Source organism: Marmota monax, unplaced genomic scaffold, assembly GCF_021218885.2.
Source record: "Marmota monax isolate L192 unplaced genomic scaffold, Marmota_monax_Labrador192_F-V1.1 WCK01_AAM20220418_F8-fsc00048, whole genome shotgun sequence".
Classification (NCBI taxonomy): domain Eukaryota; kingdom Metazoa; phylum Chordata; class Mammalia; order Rodentia; family Sciuridae; genus Marmota; species Marmota monax.
In genome coordinates, this window is record NW_026694895.1 from 2,742,302 (window position 1) to 2,762,215 (window position 19,914).

A 19,914-nucleotide genomic window follows, 5' to 3' on the forward strand; every position below is an offset into this window, starting at 1 on the left:
CTGGAACATATATTTGCTGCCTTCTCTATGTGAACTTAGCAAACAGACTGTCCAGAAAAAAAAATTCATTTAAGATTGGATTGATAAAAAATATATAAAAATGAAAAAAGAACATAGTATCTATAGAGTACTAATCAGAAAGGTAACTTTAATTTTAGAGAAAAGGTGTGTAATTAATATAAAGGAATGTAATGAAGCCCTAGTGAAAGCAGGTTAAAGGAGATTTTAATTTCTAAAAAAAAAAAAAAATGAAAACATTTACAAAAAGCATTAATGATATAGTAGACAGAAGTTAAGAGTTTTTAAATAAAATGTGAATTAATTCCAATTTTAAAAGGTTACAGAAAATTGTGTGTCTACATTTGTGTGTACATGTATATTATACTTTAAAAATTTATACATATACTTTGATATATAATGAATATGTATATATATATATATATATATATATATATATATATATATATCTACATACACATGTATATATGTGCATATTTGTGTATATATATTTATTCAGGAAAAAACCACTAACTCATATAATATTAATAAAAGATGAGAAAGCTAAATAATGTTGTAGACATTTTCCAGAAAATATTAAAAACAACTAAATCTATAAATGATAAATCTTAGGTGATACATATCTTAAAATGTTTTATAACAGACTATGACATTATCTTTAAATGACATATATTATGCTTAAAAAGGATACAAAACACTAAACATTCAAATAATACCCAGTAAAATTGTCAAAAACAGTGACAGTATTCAACCCTAATGCCCCACCCTAAATGAAAAACAACTGTCTCCCAAACACTCCTGAGCCAACAACAAAATACAAATAAAAATTTAAACATATCTGGAAAACAATGACCCCATAAACTCATGCATCAGAACTCTATGGTCAATTAAAACAATGTTCAAAGAAAAATTATGCCTCAAATATGTATATTAATATACAGGTAAGAATAAAATATAAAGCTCAAGTAAAGAAGCTATGAGAAGGAGACCAAAATAAACTTTGTTTAGACTCCTAAAAGAAAAATGAATAAAGAAGAGAACAAATATTAATAACATAATATGGAAAATAATTCATGGAATAAATCTTAACAGCTTTTCCCTTTAGTAAGAGCCAATGAAATCTAAATATTTAATTCCACTAATTAAGTTGAAAAAAGATACAGATATGTGAAATTAAAGATATTCAAGGAAAATGAAAGATGGAATTAATATAAATACACAATGTATGAATGTGAACTCAGAAGAAAAAGAAAAATGTAAACAAATATCGATATCAGAAACAGAGAATGTAATCAAGGAGGTATTCTCAAATGAGTTGCAAATCAAATTAATTTCACAGGGAAATTTCAATGATCTTTAAGAGACAAAATTATATGAAGCAGATAGAGGGAAAATTCATATTCTTATAAGGATATTACACAGATAGAATTGACAAATGAATGTAACAAGCAAAAGAGTACACCAAATGTATTTCTATGTGAATATATATATATATATATATATATATATATATATATACACACACACACACACTAAACAAAACATTAAGAAATAGAATTTCTTTCTCAAAACACACCTCAAACAGTACCATGTCTTATCAAATCAAAGAAAATATATAAAAGGACAATGAAAAAGAATATAAGAATTAGTAATGATCTCAGAGTTGTAAAATACTTTATATTTATTAAACTAATCTCAGAAGACATACAAGAAAATATTGATAACTATAAATACATAATATACAAGTGAAATGTTCTGCATGGCAAGATATATAACAAAGACAGAGAAAAACATTGTAACTTAAATGACACAAACCCATTTAAATTTCCTTAATATAAAGAGAAGCCCCAGAATAACAATTAAGAATGATCATCAAAACAAAATGCAATTTACACTCAGCTAATAATGCTCATATAAAAATTGTTTTAAAATTACTTACAAAAGAGAAACAATAAAGTTACAATAAGAAACATTTTTCATTTTTCATGTATAGCTTGGTCAATCTCCAAAGGTCATAATCTCTTTAAAGAGCACTATATTTAAAATTTCAAATAAACATATATCTTTTAACCAACCCATTCTACTATCATAGATTCATCTTAAGTGATAGCTACAGTTTTAGATTAAACTTCCCCTTTGAAATAAATGTAACTTTGTTTCTAGTAGCTGAGGAGAGATTCCTTTTATGAATCCCTTTTTTTTTCTTTATTTTCATATCCCCCAAATATGCTGCTAATGGTTGTTGTTTCTGAAAGAAAGGTGAGTTGCTGTCTTTGATTGAGCTGTCCTAGAGATAAACCTGAGACAGTGCTCTTGGGGTCAATATGTGCCGGACAGCAAGGGAGACAGAATTGCACAGAGGACAGAATTTTCAAAATAGTTACAGAAAGAGCAAGGGTTTCACATGATATCACAAGAAGAGATGGTTATTCTGATTATCCAAACTGGATTTAAGAGGATTTTGTAGCCCTGGTCTTAACTAGTCATCAGAAGCATGCTGCCTTCAGTAGGAAGTGTGACTTTGAGCAAGGTGGTTCTCTCTCTCTGACAAGAAGTCCATCCGAGAAACCCTACTGCTGGCTCCCATTGCCCACTACTGGTAGCTGTGGGGTGAATGTTCTACTGGTACAAGGGGAGCAGGATGGGAGATGGCTATCCAGAATACCACATCATCTACTGCACAGACAATTGTAGGAAAATGGATTTTATTTTCACTATTTAAGTCCGTTTTTATCTTTTAAATTTTGCATTGATATCACAATATATTTTTGTAATAGTCTGGGTCTAAAATATCCCCAAAAGGCCCATGTATTAAAGGCTTGACCCGCCAGAGAAGCAGGATTAGTACATAGTGAACATTTTCAGAGATGAGGCCTAGTGGAAGACGTTCTGGTCATTGATGGCATGTTCTCAAAGAGGATTGTGGGATCCTGGTCTTTTCTGCTCTGTCTCTCAATCTCTCTCCCTCCCTCTCCCCTATCCCCTCTCTCTCTTCCCAATCATTATATAAATGAATTGCTCTGTTATGCAATCCCACCACAAGGAACCACCACAGGCCCCAAACAATGAGCCCTTTGGTCATGGATTAAAACCTCCAAAATTGTGAGCCAAAATAAATCTTTTATCTTTATAAGTAGATTTACCTCCAACATCTGTTACTGTAACCAAAAGCTGAGCATGACACTATAAACATAGTATCTATTAATAAAAGACAATAGGCAATTGAAAACAGCAACTATAAAACAAAACAATATGGAGATAAGGGATAATTAAGGAATTCACAACATCAATTGGCCAGAGAGACACACCAATAATAATCTTAAAAAACTCCACTTTGTTCAAGTTGTTCCACATTTCTCTAGTCTAAAAAATCATGGTGGGGATGATGATAAGATGCTCTATAAAAAAACAATCAGGGCATCATTTGAACAATGCCCTGTTTGACATTGTTGACTTGATAAGGTAAGTTGAACATTCCTCTTACTACAGCAAGTCTTTAACAGTTGCTGGGCTTCGGTCTATACAGGCCCATAATCTCAAGGACAATGAATCTGACCCTGCTTCAGATCTTTATCATGTGGTAAAGATGCTTACCTTTGCAAATAGCAGTAAATTTTCAAATACTTCTATACACTTCTTTTCCTGACACATCCACTCATAGCCTATCTATGAGAAAATTCCATTCATTCTCAATCTTCCCAGGAAAAATTCTTTCTGCGTCCCTAACCTTACTGAGTATCTAACTCCTTTTTAATTACTGAGTATCCTCAGCAACCTACCTCTGTAGTTGATATTCTTCTTCCCTGATTAACATATGGAGGTAAATATACTTGTGCAACCATGTAGCCATCTGAAATAAAATACACATTCCCTTCTCCTAATTGTTCCTTTTGGGGATGAGAGAATCTAGATAACTGCTTATTCACCTGTGAAAATTTATCAGTCATTTGAGTCATCTAGCTTTACTATTCACTTCCCCACTCTTATTCTTTCCCAACAAACTAGATGGTCCAAACATTAACCTGGTGGACAAACAATAATATATGCTGTCGCAAAAAAAAAAAAAATCATTTCCAGAGAAAGAAAGAAGACAGGGTGGGTAGTTGCCATTCTTGATCTTATAATTCTTGGGTTCTTGAGAAATGCAATATCTTTCATCCTTGGATTCCATGAAAAAATATTTTATTCCTTCCATTTATGTATTTGATCAGTACTTAGATGCTTGCCACAGAAGAAAACACACTGGATGCTTGAGAGAAAAAAGGCCTGCCCTATTTTTTTTTTACTTAGATATTGGGTAAGTTTATGAATTTCTTTTCAACATCATCATTAACCATCCCTTAATAATAAGTTGGTACAGTGGATAGAACTGTGAATTAATGGTAATTCACTAGGTTCTTTCTCCCTGCTCTTTTACTTAATTATCTGTATCATCCTAGGGAAGTTATTTAGCCTCCAAATACCTCAATATGCTCTTATTAAAGAAAATTATGATAGAAAGATTCAACAAAAATATTTGATACACAATCAAAACTTAGACTTAATATGGAAAATCCTTGTTATATATCATGTATTGGATTTTTTTTTGTCTTTACATTTTTCTTTTAAAGCAGTAAAATCCTATAAATGAAATCTCACATGGAACTCTATTTCAAAAATTAACATATTATTCTATGGTATCATCAGAACTTAAGAGAATCATTAAGTAATATCAAAAATTACATGTCAGCTGGAAGTGTATATTAACTTATTGACAAGAGCAACTAATGAGTATTGAGTCATAATATAGTTTGCATAGTACAATAACATTGTCCTTTCAATTCTTTGGGCAGTAAACTCCACTAGACACAGGCTACATTCATCTCTGTAATGAAGTTCCAGCATACTCATAAACTAAGATGGTTCCTATGAAGTATCTTTGCTATACACTTAGCTCAAATACTATATTCTTCTCACTTCCTGTAAAACTGTCAGCATAAATAAAAGAAAAATACATATGAATACAATATTGCCTGATATCTGAAATGATCATGCCAGTGTTAACTACATAAAATGTGTGGTTTCTGTCTTTTTTTTCTGGAAACATACATAATTTTTATTCACTTCCTTTAAAGTTCTACTAAAAAAATCTGTGTTGCTAATGCAGGTATGTATTTAAAAATATTAGCAATCTCTTTATTTTAATTGAATCTATTGGAATTATCAATGGATCTTCCAAAACTTTATTACTCACCAATGAAGTGTTAACATTTAAGTTTTAACAATGGTTTTCAGGTTACTTGTAGATGTTTTATTCAATAATAAGGATTAGATTGTGAATAATCCTATGAAAAGATACAGTAATCAATTGGAAAATCGCAATGTTATTGGTTTTAATCCTTAATTACTTCTTCCTTTTGCTTTCTGCTTTAGATCATCAGTTAGCAAAGTCTTGCCCACATACTCAAAAAAAAAAAAAAAAGGAAAGAAAAGAACATTTAGAGAACCAAAATGTTAATACTGAAGTTTATTTTACAGATAGTCAAAATCTAAATTGTCTTGTTCTTTGTAAAGTTGTAAATTAATGGTTTAGAAAAAAAAAAGGTTTAATTTGTGGGAAAGAAATCTCAGATGCAAGGAATTTATTCTTTTAAGCTCCAGAGAAATGTAGTGCATTTATCAGCTTTGAGTGGATATCATTGTGTTTATAACAGAGTGGAGGCACCATGCAATTTTGCTCCTGAAATTGGTTTATATAGATGACTGGTTGCTGTGAAGTGTGTGTCAGAGTTCCATGCAGCTGTTATGAAGTAGTACAATTGTCATCGCTTCTTACATGGTTGTTGAGAAGAGCTTGAGAGCCCAGCTCAGTCAGCTGTTGAATAGATAACCCAACACAGTTAACGTGGCATACATTGTAAAGAATTACATGCCTGCTACAATGAGCTTTGGGCCTTTGGTCTAGATAATAATCCTGGTGGGTGTACCACGTGTAGCGGCTGTCTGATCACTCAGATATAACTGACGAAACATAAAGAAAAATGTCAGTCGACTGAAAGAAAAATGCTGCTGCAAGTTTGTTTAAGGTTCATGTAAACGGCTATGTGTGTTTTTTAACCCCAACTCTCCCAAGAACTTGACTGCCTTGCTCAATGGCTAACACTCAAATTCAAGATCTAGAGATGATGACCTATTGAAGGATGGTTTTAAATACACTGGTGTGCATGACAGCATATGCTGTCTATCAGTTTTGGTTACAGAGACCCAGAGTTTCTGTTTCATAGAAATTTTAGCTGTTTGATAATCAACTTATACATACAAGGAATAAATAAAGCAGACTAGAAAAGATAATTATTCCAAACTTTTGAGTAATGATAGTTTTTCATTTTAACTTCCCAAAACAATGAGGATGTCAATGTAGACATTTTGGGTGATTATTAATTATCATAAAGAGTAGAAGGAAATACCACTGTTTGCCGTTTAAGCATCGACAGCAACACTGGGATAATTAACATGGTACATAATAATGTCCACGAAGCCCAAAGGACCTGAAAACCACCAGGGCTTTAGGATTTTCAATTTACAGCTTCTATTTTATTTTTCATTCCCTAACTTGTACTTCTGGACTTGCTTGTCACAGCCCAGATGGCATGTCACAAACATGACTAGAACGAGGAGTGCTTTGATTCCTGTACTCATTGGGAGGATTTAGGGATATAACATCTGCTTAAACTTAAGGATTTTTTTTTTTTCATACCAGGTAATTTATATCTTCCAAACTAATCGTTTCATAACCCTTACTCCCATTACTAACAGCTTATTATCAACAAATAAAATAAAAACATAAATAAAACAAAGGCCTGATTTTAAGTTACCCATGTAATAGGAAACTAAGTTTTCACAACTTGACCTAATTTCAGTTTCTTATTATTTGTAACTGAATATTACAAATATGTATTTAGCATTTGCCTACAAAAAGCAATTAGGGATGTTTAAATGTTAATGGTATATTCTGTAAACAAGAAATTTCATTTAGTCATTTCTCTAAGTCTCATTGTTAAATCTAAAACTTTGTCTTTTATCTCAATATATTACAAAAAAAATCATGAATCACATTTAATTTTGTCTGACTTATTTTTTTTAAGTAGTTATCATAGATTCAACTGAGAACTCATTTAAACAACACACCATCTACTAGCCAAAAGAGTTTCATTTTTAAATCATTTTTTATTACATATGATTCTCAGGATTGTGTTTTGGTAAGCATATTTCTTAAATCAGTGTTTCTCAAAATATATTTCCAACATCAACTCCATCAGACACCAAAAAGAAGATTACATCATTTTCAAGGTCCTTCATAGGTACGTACATTAAAAGTAGACAATTAACCTGACATCATATTAAAACATGTTATGAACTTGTGAAGAACATTTATAGATGCTTTAAAATCCAGTATTCTGTGGTAATTACTTTGCAAAATTAATATTTTTAAATAAAGCTATCCAATTATATTAATTTAGAGCTAATTGATTAAAAGCCAGGTACTAAGTTTTGGCTTCCTCCTAAACATTCTCCTCTAAGTAAATATACTCTTCAAGCATCATCTTCATTTATTTTTGAAGGATTGCAAAGCACTAGAAAGGCTGCACAAAAGCAAATATTATCCTTTATCCTATTTTTTACGGTGTTTAAAATTTCAACAAAATGTAAACTTTTTGAATTAAAAGGAGAGGATATTAGGGAAATATAACATGGTCACAAATTATTTTCCATTGCTCCCATAAATCAATAAATCTATTTCCCCACCTTTGGAACTGGAGCGGGCTTGTAAACAAATTTGGCCCATTAAATTAGAAAGAATTGACAGTATGTGACTTCTGAGCCTCAGTTTTCAAAAGCTTCAAAGTTTCTGGGCTCACACTTCTGATATTGGTATGAAACCTGGGCACTACAGGATTTATGTGGAGGAGATTTTAGACATTGTACATAAAAGCCCAGGTTTACAAACAGATTCATGAGTGAGGCTGTCTTAAAATATGCAGCTCTGATGGAGACCTTAGGTGACTGCATCCACATGAGCAACACTGAACAAAAGTTAGAAGCACTGCTCCATCCAGCTGAGCCAACCCCACACGCAAGTCATGAAGAAATGGTGGTTATTTTGACCCACTGACTGATGCACTCTGTTGCATGGCAATAGATAACTGAAACATATGGTCATCATTTTAATAATCTTGAAAAACATTTTTGTACAAATAGTACAATAATAATAATAATAATAATATAATAAAACAATAGCAATTTCTGCCTCAAGATGTCAACTTGTATTTCAGAAACTCTCATTTTAAATATAAGAATTTAAGTAAATATGTATACTTTTGAGGCTGAAGAAACAAAATCCCAAACATCTGGCTCTGTGTTAGCAAATAATCCATCTGAATAATGAAAATTTTATTCCATTGACAGTGTTGAAAAATTATTTGTTTTTGTTTTGTCTAAGTGAAAATAAAACAGCCTGTCTTAATTGATTAACTTTTTAAGTACATTGCTGTATTTGGTCATTTGGGGAGAAAACTTATCCTCCTCTGGATGCAATAGGGTTGCTCATCATTCAACTTGATGATGAGCCCTACAGAAGCATTTCTGGGACATATTAGAACTGGTTAGAACCATCTGTAAGCAAAAGATAGCATTTTAAATATCTATTCTCATTTTTAAAGGCGTATGTTGGCTAACCCTGAAGTTAGTCAAGAAATTGTTAAAACATGCCACTTAGTGCTAAATATCCAGATTTGGGCAGTGATTTTTATAGAGAGATTTCACCTATTGAAGCCTGGCTGCATTTCTGAGCAGTAGGAGGAGGATATAGTCTGAAAGTATAATATATTTATGTCTTTCTTTTGAAAATATGTTGGACATGTATAAATTTGAGTTACTTGTTTTTTTCCTTCACCATCACTTCCTGTGGAGACAGAACACACTTCTGCTGAGGTCTCTTTCCTTGAGAATCTGAACAGGAGTCATTGCCGGAGCTTCATTTCAATAGGGAATGCTAAGGATATCCTGTTCCAGAGCCACATATTTCTGTATGAGAGACCAAGTTCTTATTGTGGATAGAATGACACAATGTAAAGCCACCTCTCACAAAGGAGTAAGCAAGAAGACAAATTTAGAAGACAAGTAGGCAAACAATAACAACAACAACAACAACAAAAACCCAGCACATTAGCACATTATTTTGAAAACCTGATGCCATCAATAGACTGATTTTCAGAACTAAATGTAGCAGATTTGTGGAAAAGAAGCAAAGGTCTTATCATTTTTTAAGAGTCAAAATTCTTTTCTGTATTTTGTACGTTATTTCATTTGAAAAAAAAAATGCCATTTGTTATTAATAATATTTGCAACAGTTCATATTTGCATAAGGTTACAATCAAAGCGTGCATCTCCTCTCTGGGTATATTGATGTAATTGGAAAATTTATTATTTATCTCTAACCATTAGAAAACTCTGAAATACAAGCCTGTCACAAGATTTTTTATGGCTAACATGTAAAATATATCATTCGTGAAAGAGAAATCCAGAAAGTCTTGGATGTCAGGCCTAGCACTACACAACTTCAGAAGTCATCTATGTTCCAGAGAGTATGTGTTAAAAACTTAAAATTAGAATAAATCACAAGTTAGATATAGAAGATTATTACCTACCAATTTCCAAACACTATTTAATTTCACAGCACTGACTGCTACTGGTGTGAGATTCTCAGCCTCCTTATTCTCAAAGAGGGCACTTGCTGTGCTCTCATCAGGAAGCCCAAGTTCAGCAGCACATTTAGGATACAGCTAAGCTTGGGAGCAGCTACAGGTTGTTCAAATATGAAACTCTTGTTTTGAAAAACATTTTTAAATATATGTGCATGTTGTCTATAATTTGGCTTCTCGTAGAACATTATCATCAATAACCCTGAGAGTTCTTCTCACTCAACTTTACTGAAGCCAAAGTTAATTTTTACTTAATAGAAGAAAATAATGTAAATGACATACTTATTTTGAGACAGCTAAACAATCATTATATATTTTAAGTAACCCATTGATCTCCTGCTACAAATATACTGAAGATTATTTGACCTAGTATTTCAGTAACTCACATATGTTGATTCATTTATAATACTCTAACATTATTATAACTATTATTATATGTATTGCATATATTTAACATTGTTTAACCAAACAACAGCACATAGATAAGCACAAATACATTTCCTCATTCACTAGTCAACAAAAGTTTGTTGAGCAATTACTATGCACCAGCCTCTCTTAAAAGCTAGGTAGATAGGAGTGAATAAACAGTGTCACTGCTCGAATGAAGCTTATATTTGTCTGGTGGAGAAAAGAGCCAATAAAAACTAAATAAGCACACTCATACACATGGACCAATGAGTGGTAAAGAATGACAGAAAAAGAGTGAAAAGGGGCATTATTTTAGGTAGGGAAGGCAAAGAAGAATCCTCTTCGGGAACATCTTATCACAGAACTCACTGACAAAAAGTGATTCAACCAAATAACCAGGGAAGAAATATTCCAGACAGAGTCCTTGAGAGGAGAAAATTTGTGGAATTTTCCAGAAATTAGGAAAAATATAAGTAAAGCTGAAATAATTGCCTGCCTTCCTTCTTTCCTTCCTTCCTTCCTTCCTTCCTTCCTTCCTTCCTTCCTTCTTTCCTTTTTTCTTTCATTCCCCCCTCTGTTTTTGCTTTTTGCAATTTTTCAAAAATTAAAGCAAATTTCCATTTTATTTTAATTAATTATGTCACAATTTTCTGCTTCAGCTTTCCTTCAATCAGAGTTATCCTATGCATTATTTTCTCAATCACTCCTATTCCCTCTACATGCTTCTGCACTTGGGAATGTCCACACCACACATAGCAATGCCAAAGCCCTGCCCTGTGGGATAGACAATTAAGCTATCTGGACCTACATGTGCATCCTATTGGTATCATTGCTCTTCAAATGTGCTTTGGACATGGTCACCCACCATGGCTCTCAGATCTCAACATGCCATTCGGAATGTTTCTGCCTTGATTTGTGCATTTTGACTTTCCCCTTTGGAAACATTATTGTAGAAATTCCCTGGTTGATCTTTCTTTGGTCTGTTTCTATTTATTGCTCTTCTTGGTAAATGACAGTTTGAATTCCAGCCCTTTTCTTAAAGGTTCTGGGTCCCTGCTCTGCAAACTGTTGTCATTGTCAAGCTCTTTCTTTTGTCATATAAATTGTTGACAAAAATGTTAACTCTGCCATATTTCAACACAGGCTTGTTCTTCCCCTAGGCTGAGGATAATCCATAGAAATGCAAGTTTTTAGGGTGTAAAGGATTATTATCTGAAGAGGAGCAACATGGTATAAGTCAACACCACATGATGCTATAATTACCACATCAAATTTTATTGTTTTTGTTGTACATTCAAACTGTCATAATTGCATATTTGTTTTATAAAATTGGCATTGCTGTTAGTGGAAATATTTTCAAGTTATCTATAACTAGCTTCAGCATCTAAAGCATGTCTACCATGCAGGTCTTCACATGTTGAACAGCTCTTAAAAGCAAATAAGTTAACCTTAGAATTCTGTACAATGTTACCTTTTCCTATTATATACATTTTTCATGAAGCATAAAACTTAGTTCTAGAACTATCCTTTATAGTAATAGAAATTTGTTGTAAGAGTATGCTGAAATGTAGTATTTTATTTAACAGTTTGAAATAAAATTCATGTTATTTCCTTAATCTACACACATAATATTTAAACTATCCACATGACACAGTAACTTTGATTCTCCAGGAAAAACAGAATAATGTTATTTAAATATACTCACTTCAATAAGTAGTTTTTTGGGCATTGGGCAATATAATGAAATGGTTAAATCTTTGCACTCAGTAACTAATCACCATGAATATGACAGCTTTAAAGCAGATGAATGCAGGTGCTTAGGCTGGCATCAGATCAAATACTAACATTGTAATCAGTGACTGGACAAAATGATGTGTAGTGTAGATAATGTTTCAAAAAATCAACAAAATTCTCCTTCAGTTTATATGACACTTCCATTTTGAGTAAATCAGAGATCATTCAATTTTTTAAAAATAAATTTCTATTTAAGTAGAAAACAGAGTTAATTTCCAGGTTCTGATAATTATAACTATTTTGATACTTTACTTTTTAAAAAGTTTGGATTTATAGTAAATTTAAAAAGTTAATAAAAATAATTTCATTTCTCTTATTTTCCATGCTATAGTTACCTTACATTAGCATTGTAGTATACTTTAATTGATAAGCTAATATTGACACATTATTATTGAAGTCTATAGTTCATTTGGATTTCCTTTATCTACTGTATTACATACAGGATGAGTCTAGAGCATCTTGTAGTGCCAGAAAATCTGTGTTCAAAAATAGCAAAATGAAACTTTGCATTGATGGGGATAAAACAAAGGAACATGGGAGCCACCTGAAGGAGATCCCAATGACCAAAGCTGGTACAATCTGAGCAAAATAAAGTAGTATTGGTTTATAAATCAAAATATAAAGCTAATAATTCCATACTGATACACATATGTGATTGATGAGTAGCTAAGTAAATGGAGGGTGGGGGTCTCACATGGGGCAGGATTTCAAGTGATTTATTTAAATACTGCACCCTTAATGAGAGACAGCATAAATCTGCCCCCTGAAGTGTTTTTGCCTAATGTGTATTCTGTTCCAGTACCCTTACAAGGGTAACACATTACATTTAATCCTATCTTCTTCTTATGCTCCCCTTCATTGTGACAGTTCCTCAGACTTTGATTTTAATGACTTTCAAAGCTTTGTGTTTTGTCAGTTTGAGAGGATGCTCTCTTCCTGGAATTTGATTGATATTTATCTCATGATTTGACAGAGGTTCCAGATTTGGGGAAGGAGGTAAAAAGTTACATACTTTCACCATGATTTATCATTAATGTACTGACCTTGGTTCATTGGCTAAAACAGAGAATTTATCAGACTTCTCCTCCTTAAAGTTACTCATTCTACACCCCACCCCCAGCCCTTTCCATGTTGTATTCTTTGGAAACAAGGTATGTTCACAGCCTTCACTTAGGAAGAGGAGATTTATGCTGTCTCTAAGGGTGAAGTTGTTTCTCATTAAGGATGAGGTATTTATATAAATTATATGAAACCTTCCTCCATAGGAGATTTTCATCCTCCTCCATTTACTTAACTATTCAATCACTTATGTCTATCAGTATGGACTCATGTATATTAGCTTTTTATTTTTTGTTTCTAAACCAGAACTACTTTAATTTGCTCAGGTTTGTCACTAGAAGCTCTTTCAGTTGATTCCTGTGTCCCTTTATCTTGTCCATATTAACCTAGGGATTTTGATCTAGGCTCATTTTGTATATTTTATATCCAGTCTTAGATTCAGCATTTCCTTTAAGCATCTTTGATTCCTTTTTTTGTGGAGAATGGTATAAGAAACCATTGTTAGGTCTTAGGCATATTCATTAAGGTTCACTGCATTGCTTCTAGGCCCTCTTCAATGACAAAACATTAAATGTATCATATATACTAACAACTCCCCCATGCACATTTATGTAACTATGTGCTTCTAGATTAAGCCAAAGATGAGGTCAGAGTGTTGTCTCTGATTCTTAACCATCACCATATACCAGTAGCATGGATCATTCTGGCTTCTCTCCCTTTTACATTTCCACTCCAATAATGAGAAACCTGGGTATGACACCCATTGTCCATTTACATTATTATCCAGGGTTCAGTGTACATATATAGCAATATCAAAATTGTTGACAAACATCCCTTTGTCTTTAGCCACACAGACTTTATCCATTTTTAATCTTAAGTCAGCACCTTTTCTTCCCATGCCCTGCCTTGGGACATTTTCATACGTTTATAATACAGTTAGATTCATTCTCTATATACTACTTTGGAATCTGTAACCTCCGAAAGTTTTCTTATAATTTGCACATATTAAAATTTACTCTTTGTAATGTAAAGTTGCATAGGTATGGCAAATACATAATTTCTTTTATAACAGTATTATAGAGAATATTAACACCACTCTAAATATCTCATATTCCCTGCAACTTATCTATTCAATTCTTCTCCCCGCTTTTGAGGATTTCTTGCCTGCACAGAAGTCTATGAAATCCCTGAGCTGCACAGAACATGACAGAATCTTCTGCATCCCTGGTTATCACTGGTTGATGACAACAGTGTCTTTCCATCAGTATGGCAACCCTACACATTTCCTAAACAGTCTCACTCTATTGAGAACCACTGACCCACTAGAAATTCAATGTCCATTTGGCAAATAAAACTCCCTTTATGACAGCATGGGCAAATTCTGTACAGTTTGCTTTCTTCCTCTGGTTTTACTATAAATCTGTAAAGATAGAAATTCTATATTATTTTAGGGTTCTACACCCTTTTCCTTGTCATACCCTTTAGTAATCCTGGAAATAACTGAGCTATTTATTATTTTGAAAAATATTGAGTAGTATTTCAATCTGCAATTTATGACAAAGAAAATATGTTTAAGTACAAAAATATATTCTAAAATATTTAAAATATGTTATATTAGACCCTTTCTGATATTGTGGGATAAATATATCAAACTAAGAAGATGCTGTAAGGGTGAATTTGGGGAGTCAGTCATGCAAGAGGAGCTTAAAATTTAGTACCTAAAGAGAACTTCTCTTGTGTAGAAGGAAATATGTGCATTTTACTCTTTGTGTGGTTTTTAAGTAATTTTATTGTACTTTGCAATTATAGTCATTATTCTAACAAGAACTGACCATGATTGCTGAAGGCAAATAATTTAGCAGTGAATCTGAGTAAGTTTGAATTATACCCTCAACATTAAGAAACTTATGGTGACATATAAGGATAACACAGTTATCAGAATAGAATTCTTACAATTTGTGGGTAAAATATTTATTAATATACAGTCTTCTTTGTCTTCTATGATATCTTGCCATGAAGCAATTTATGCAGACATTTAAAATATCTTATTATGCACATAGAACTCTCCATTATTTTTTTCATTGAACTACTTATTTTTTTTTTATTCCAAATCATTGGGTAATCTTATCAAAACACATGGTTTATACTATTGCATTTTTATACTGAATAGTCCCCAAGCTGTATCTACCTCAAAGAGAACTTTGGTCTAGTCCATATTTACAGGACCAATGGATAGGTAAGCCTGGATGCCCACACTCTTCTCATCATTAAAAACTGAACACAGGGCTGGGGATGTGGCTCAAGCGGTAACACGCTTGCCTGGCATGCGTGGGGTGCTGGGTTCGATCCTCAGCATCACATAAAATAAAATAAAGATGTTGTGTCCACTGAAAACTGAGAAATAAATATTAAAAAATTCTCTCTCTCTCTCTCTCTTAAAAAAAAAACTGAACACATCAGCTTCTTCTCATAAACCTCATGAATTTAGAAGGTCTTTCTCCTCTAAAACTCATCCTCAGATACTGGAGATGAACACTTATGAGTCGTTCTTTTTTTTAAATATTTTTAGTTGTAGATGGACACAAAACCTTTATTTTTTTAAATTTTAGTTATCTTTTTAAAATGTGGTTATGTGGATCAAACCCAGTGCCTCATGTGTGCTAGGTAAGTGCTCTGCCACTAAGCCACAATCCCAGCCCCTTAAGAGTCATTATTTATTATTATTTTCTTCTTTTTTTAAATCTAATAGATGAAAAAATCCAGTGGAATTTACCTCAATATATCAGTTTCTGGCTTTCTATCTCTACTGTTACCACTTCACTTCAGCACCTTATCATACACCTATGCAGTAATGATATAGATGCTCATAGGGTTTCTCTTGATTATTTTAAATTCCATTTCATTTAGCAATAATGCCATTTTCCTAATATGAAATTCTGCCCATGTTGCTTTAGATCTTAAAATTTTTCACTGTTGAGTTACATTCCAAACTTCCATGATTATTTTTTTGCATTTCTCTAAATATAACCTTGGCTTCCAGCTACTAAATGCATGAAGACATGGTCTACTGTTCCTGAGTAATCTACATGGTATTATCATGGCCTTGGATATATTATACATAATACGTGAAATGCTCTGCTCTTTCTGTGATCTTCCTATTCATTACTCTACACTAACTAACCGAGAATAATTGGTTAATCTCTAGTTACTATCTCAGTTACCCATTGCTGTAATAATGCTGTGTAAGAAACAAACACATTAGCAAATCAGCGAATCTACATGGCTCTGCTGATCTTGCCTGAACTTGCTCATGTATTTGAATGTCAATGGGAAGACTGACTTCAGCTGAAGAAACTTGTGCAGTCCATGTTAGCCATGTGTTGCTCATCTACAGTAGGCTAGCCTATTCTCATCCTCATGACACTAGCAGAAGTGCAAATGAGGACAAGTGAAAGCATCCACAGTATCTTGAGACTTACGTTCTGAAATGGCACTCTGTCACTTCTCACTTCTAGTTGACCAAGTAAGTCACATGAGATGAGAAAATATACTTTGCCTTCATGAGGAAAACTCCTGAATAATGTACATTCAGAAAAAGGTAAAGAAATGATTGTACTAATACATTATCATAACTATATTAGAGCATTTTTCATATTTTATTAAAATTAGTTTTCACATGCTCAATTATTTCATGTTTCTTGAGCTTAAGTAGGGTGCCTTATTTAAGTCAATGTTCCACAGATATGTACCTAATGATTCTTAAAAGATATTTATTAAGTAAAAGGTTATCATAATATAATTAAAATCTAATATATATACATATATGACATACAGTATATATTATATAATACATTTAGTGAAAAATAAATATCCATAAATACATATATAACATGTTTAAATGTAATGTTTTAATAATTTTCAAAATACTAAAAGTCTTCAATACCTTATGATGGATAGAAAGCATTTTTTTTATTAGAGCAATTCTAAATATAACACTAAATGCATAACATTATACCAACTAGTAACATATGACAATTAACATGGTCAAAGACATTGTTATGTTTTGTATTTGTTTGATAAGTAATTATAATTGTAAATTTATAAATTTTAAGGTTCATACTACTAAAATATAATTAGTTCTCATTTTTTTGTACTTTTATTAGTCAATTCTCTATGAAAGTGAATTAGACTACACATGACACTTTCCACTTTTATAGATCATTGCTTAAGTTCACGCCTGAAAAGTCTAGGTCAATATGAAAGTCCTTATTTTACAGAAGCAAATATTTCTTCCTGATAAAAAAGAAGAGAGTTTATACAGAACACAAACGATTATTATCATTTTCCCCCTCAGCGATCAGGAAAAAAAATAATGAATATATTCTAAAATTGTTGTGTAGTGATACATCTAGACCCTTCAAAATCTGAATAAGATAAATTTTAAATTTCTTTTAAATTTAGAAGTGAATTTGCTTTAAACATTGGTCACTGCTAAAATAACTTTATGCTGTATGTGGTTTAGTTATTGGAAAACATATTATAAAGGAATATTAGAACACCTAAAATTTCTTTCCATAATGCTTCCCTATTGTTTCACTACTCACTCCATTCCAAGAAAGGTCAGCTGATGAGTGTTTTTGCTTTCTCTTTAAAGCTAGTTAAATGAAAGTACTTTAGAAATCTATTCATATTTAAGCAAAGTAGGATATTTTATGGCAATAAATCAGAAGAATTATATATATATATATATATATATATATATATATATATATATATATATTTAGATATGTGTAGCTCAGTTAAGAGAAGCTGCCTTGACCACTGTTTCAAAGCTGATCTTTGGAAGGATGTAGGGAATTAGAGACCTCACATTATGGGAAAGAGTATGAAGTATTACAAGCTCCTAGAACACTAACATGATAGTATCTATCACAATTGAAAATGCCCAAGGTTTCTCAACACCCTTAAGACATCTTTCATACAGAAATGAAACAAAATTTTGTTATTGTTTTTTATGCAGTGGCCCTCAAACTGAAATCATCTTTAGTCTTTAAAAAATATATATTTGAATAAATGTGGATAGCCCTACAATGAATGAAAGCTATGTGTAGTGATCTGGCACACTGCCCATGAAATATTACCTTTATAAATCATGTTGCAGAGTAAAAAATATATTAAACTTTGATTTTTGCTAAAACACTATCTGAATGTCTATCTCTGTTTCTATCTGCTTTTAAGGATCATGATGCATGTGGATAGTTCTGGGGTTTTTTTTGTTGTTGTTGCATCAGGGATTGGAGATCAGGTAGCATTGTCAAGTGCTGGCTGATTTTTATACTTTTCTTTCTTTATTAAATTTTGTATCAATTAACAATTTACTAGTTTTTTCCAAAACTTATTACTTAAAAATAATAAAGTAAAAAATTAGAAAAAAAATTCTATCTTAATAGGCTCTTCGTTAGAGGAACATATAAAATGATTTGCTAGATCAAACTACAGAAAAACTACAGAAAATTTTTGATTGGAAATATTTTTTTTTAAAAAAATTGGTTCTGATTTACTAGACTGCCTCCTGGTTAGAAATGGCACCTTATAAGAGCTTCCTAACTGGTGTCTGCATCTCTCTCCATTCCTTTACCTTGTTGTACTTTCTGTTTTGTGTTAAATCTGTGACCATTTTTTCCCCCACTATTAGTATTTAAGAAGTTGTCCTATAAATTAAAGCAGGTCTGAGAATTAAATTGTTCTTATAGTAAATTTTTATTTGTTTGCTGGTTATTTTAGTCACTGCACATTTTTCAAAGTTTGAACTGGATCTCAAGAATGGCCTACATTTAGTCATGGAGTCCATGTACTCTGAATTTTTTAGTGTGCTCTTTAAGAGAAATGCTCAGGATTACTGATTTCAGATCGTGGGCTTTGAAAATCTCCATTTTAACCCGTCCCAATTCTAACCCAGCTAATTTCTGTGTCTCGGCTGAATCTTGCCTCAAGTAGTTAGTATCTAACTCTTGAATTATGTTACACACGTGACAAAAATATGATATCTGGCTTGAGACAAGAGATGAAGCTAAGAGGTTGGTAGGAAGGGAGAGATTATTAAGAAGGCCTGAGGGAGTGCAGAAAAGATTGCAAGAATTAGTCCAGGTGAAGGCCAAAGAATATTGATTATTGTGTCTAAGAGCCAGACTGAAGAATGACCCAAATAATGTTTTTTTTTAATTCATCTAACATCAGAGTATAAATAAATGATTACCTAATAATGAAGACTAAAATTCAGTATCAGTTTTTGAAAGCTTCTTATGTGCTAAAGATTTTATAGCTATTAATTCATTTAATATTCAAAACAATCTTATGAAATGACACTATTATTGTCATGCCTATTCTATTAAGGAAAAAATCAGCTAATTAACTTGTCCCCTCTTACACAATTAACATGTGGTAGAGCTGAGATTTTTAACTCAGAAAATCTAGTTTTTGAGTCCCAGCTGTAGGGCAGTATGCCAAGAAACACCTTCTCTTCCCTATTCCAAATCTTATTCTTCAGATCATCATAAACTTTAGGATTGATGGCCATGTCCTTTCAATACCAGAAACCCCTTTCTCTCAGTGCAGTATATATCATTTAGGAGGTTAGAAGGAAGCCAATTAATTGAATCTATTCACATAAAGGTAGGGAGCATTAGTCTCTAAACCCTCCCAAAGGTATTTTCATTTTTAAAGAGAATGCTTATTAAAACAAATTAATCCCTCATTGGTGAGCTGTCCAGTTGTGTCAAACCCACAAGAGAAATAATTTAGAAGCGAGAGAGGGAAATTTTTTTAAGTGGAAGTCACTGCTCACTAAACCAATGGACCTACAACTTTCTTAAATTACTCCTATTTTTATTTACCA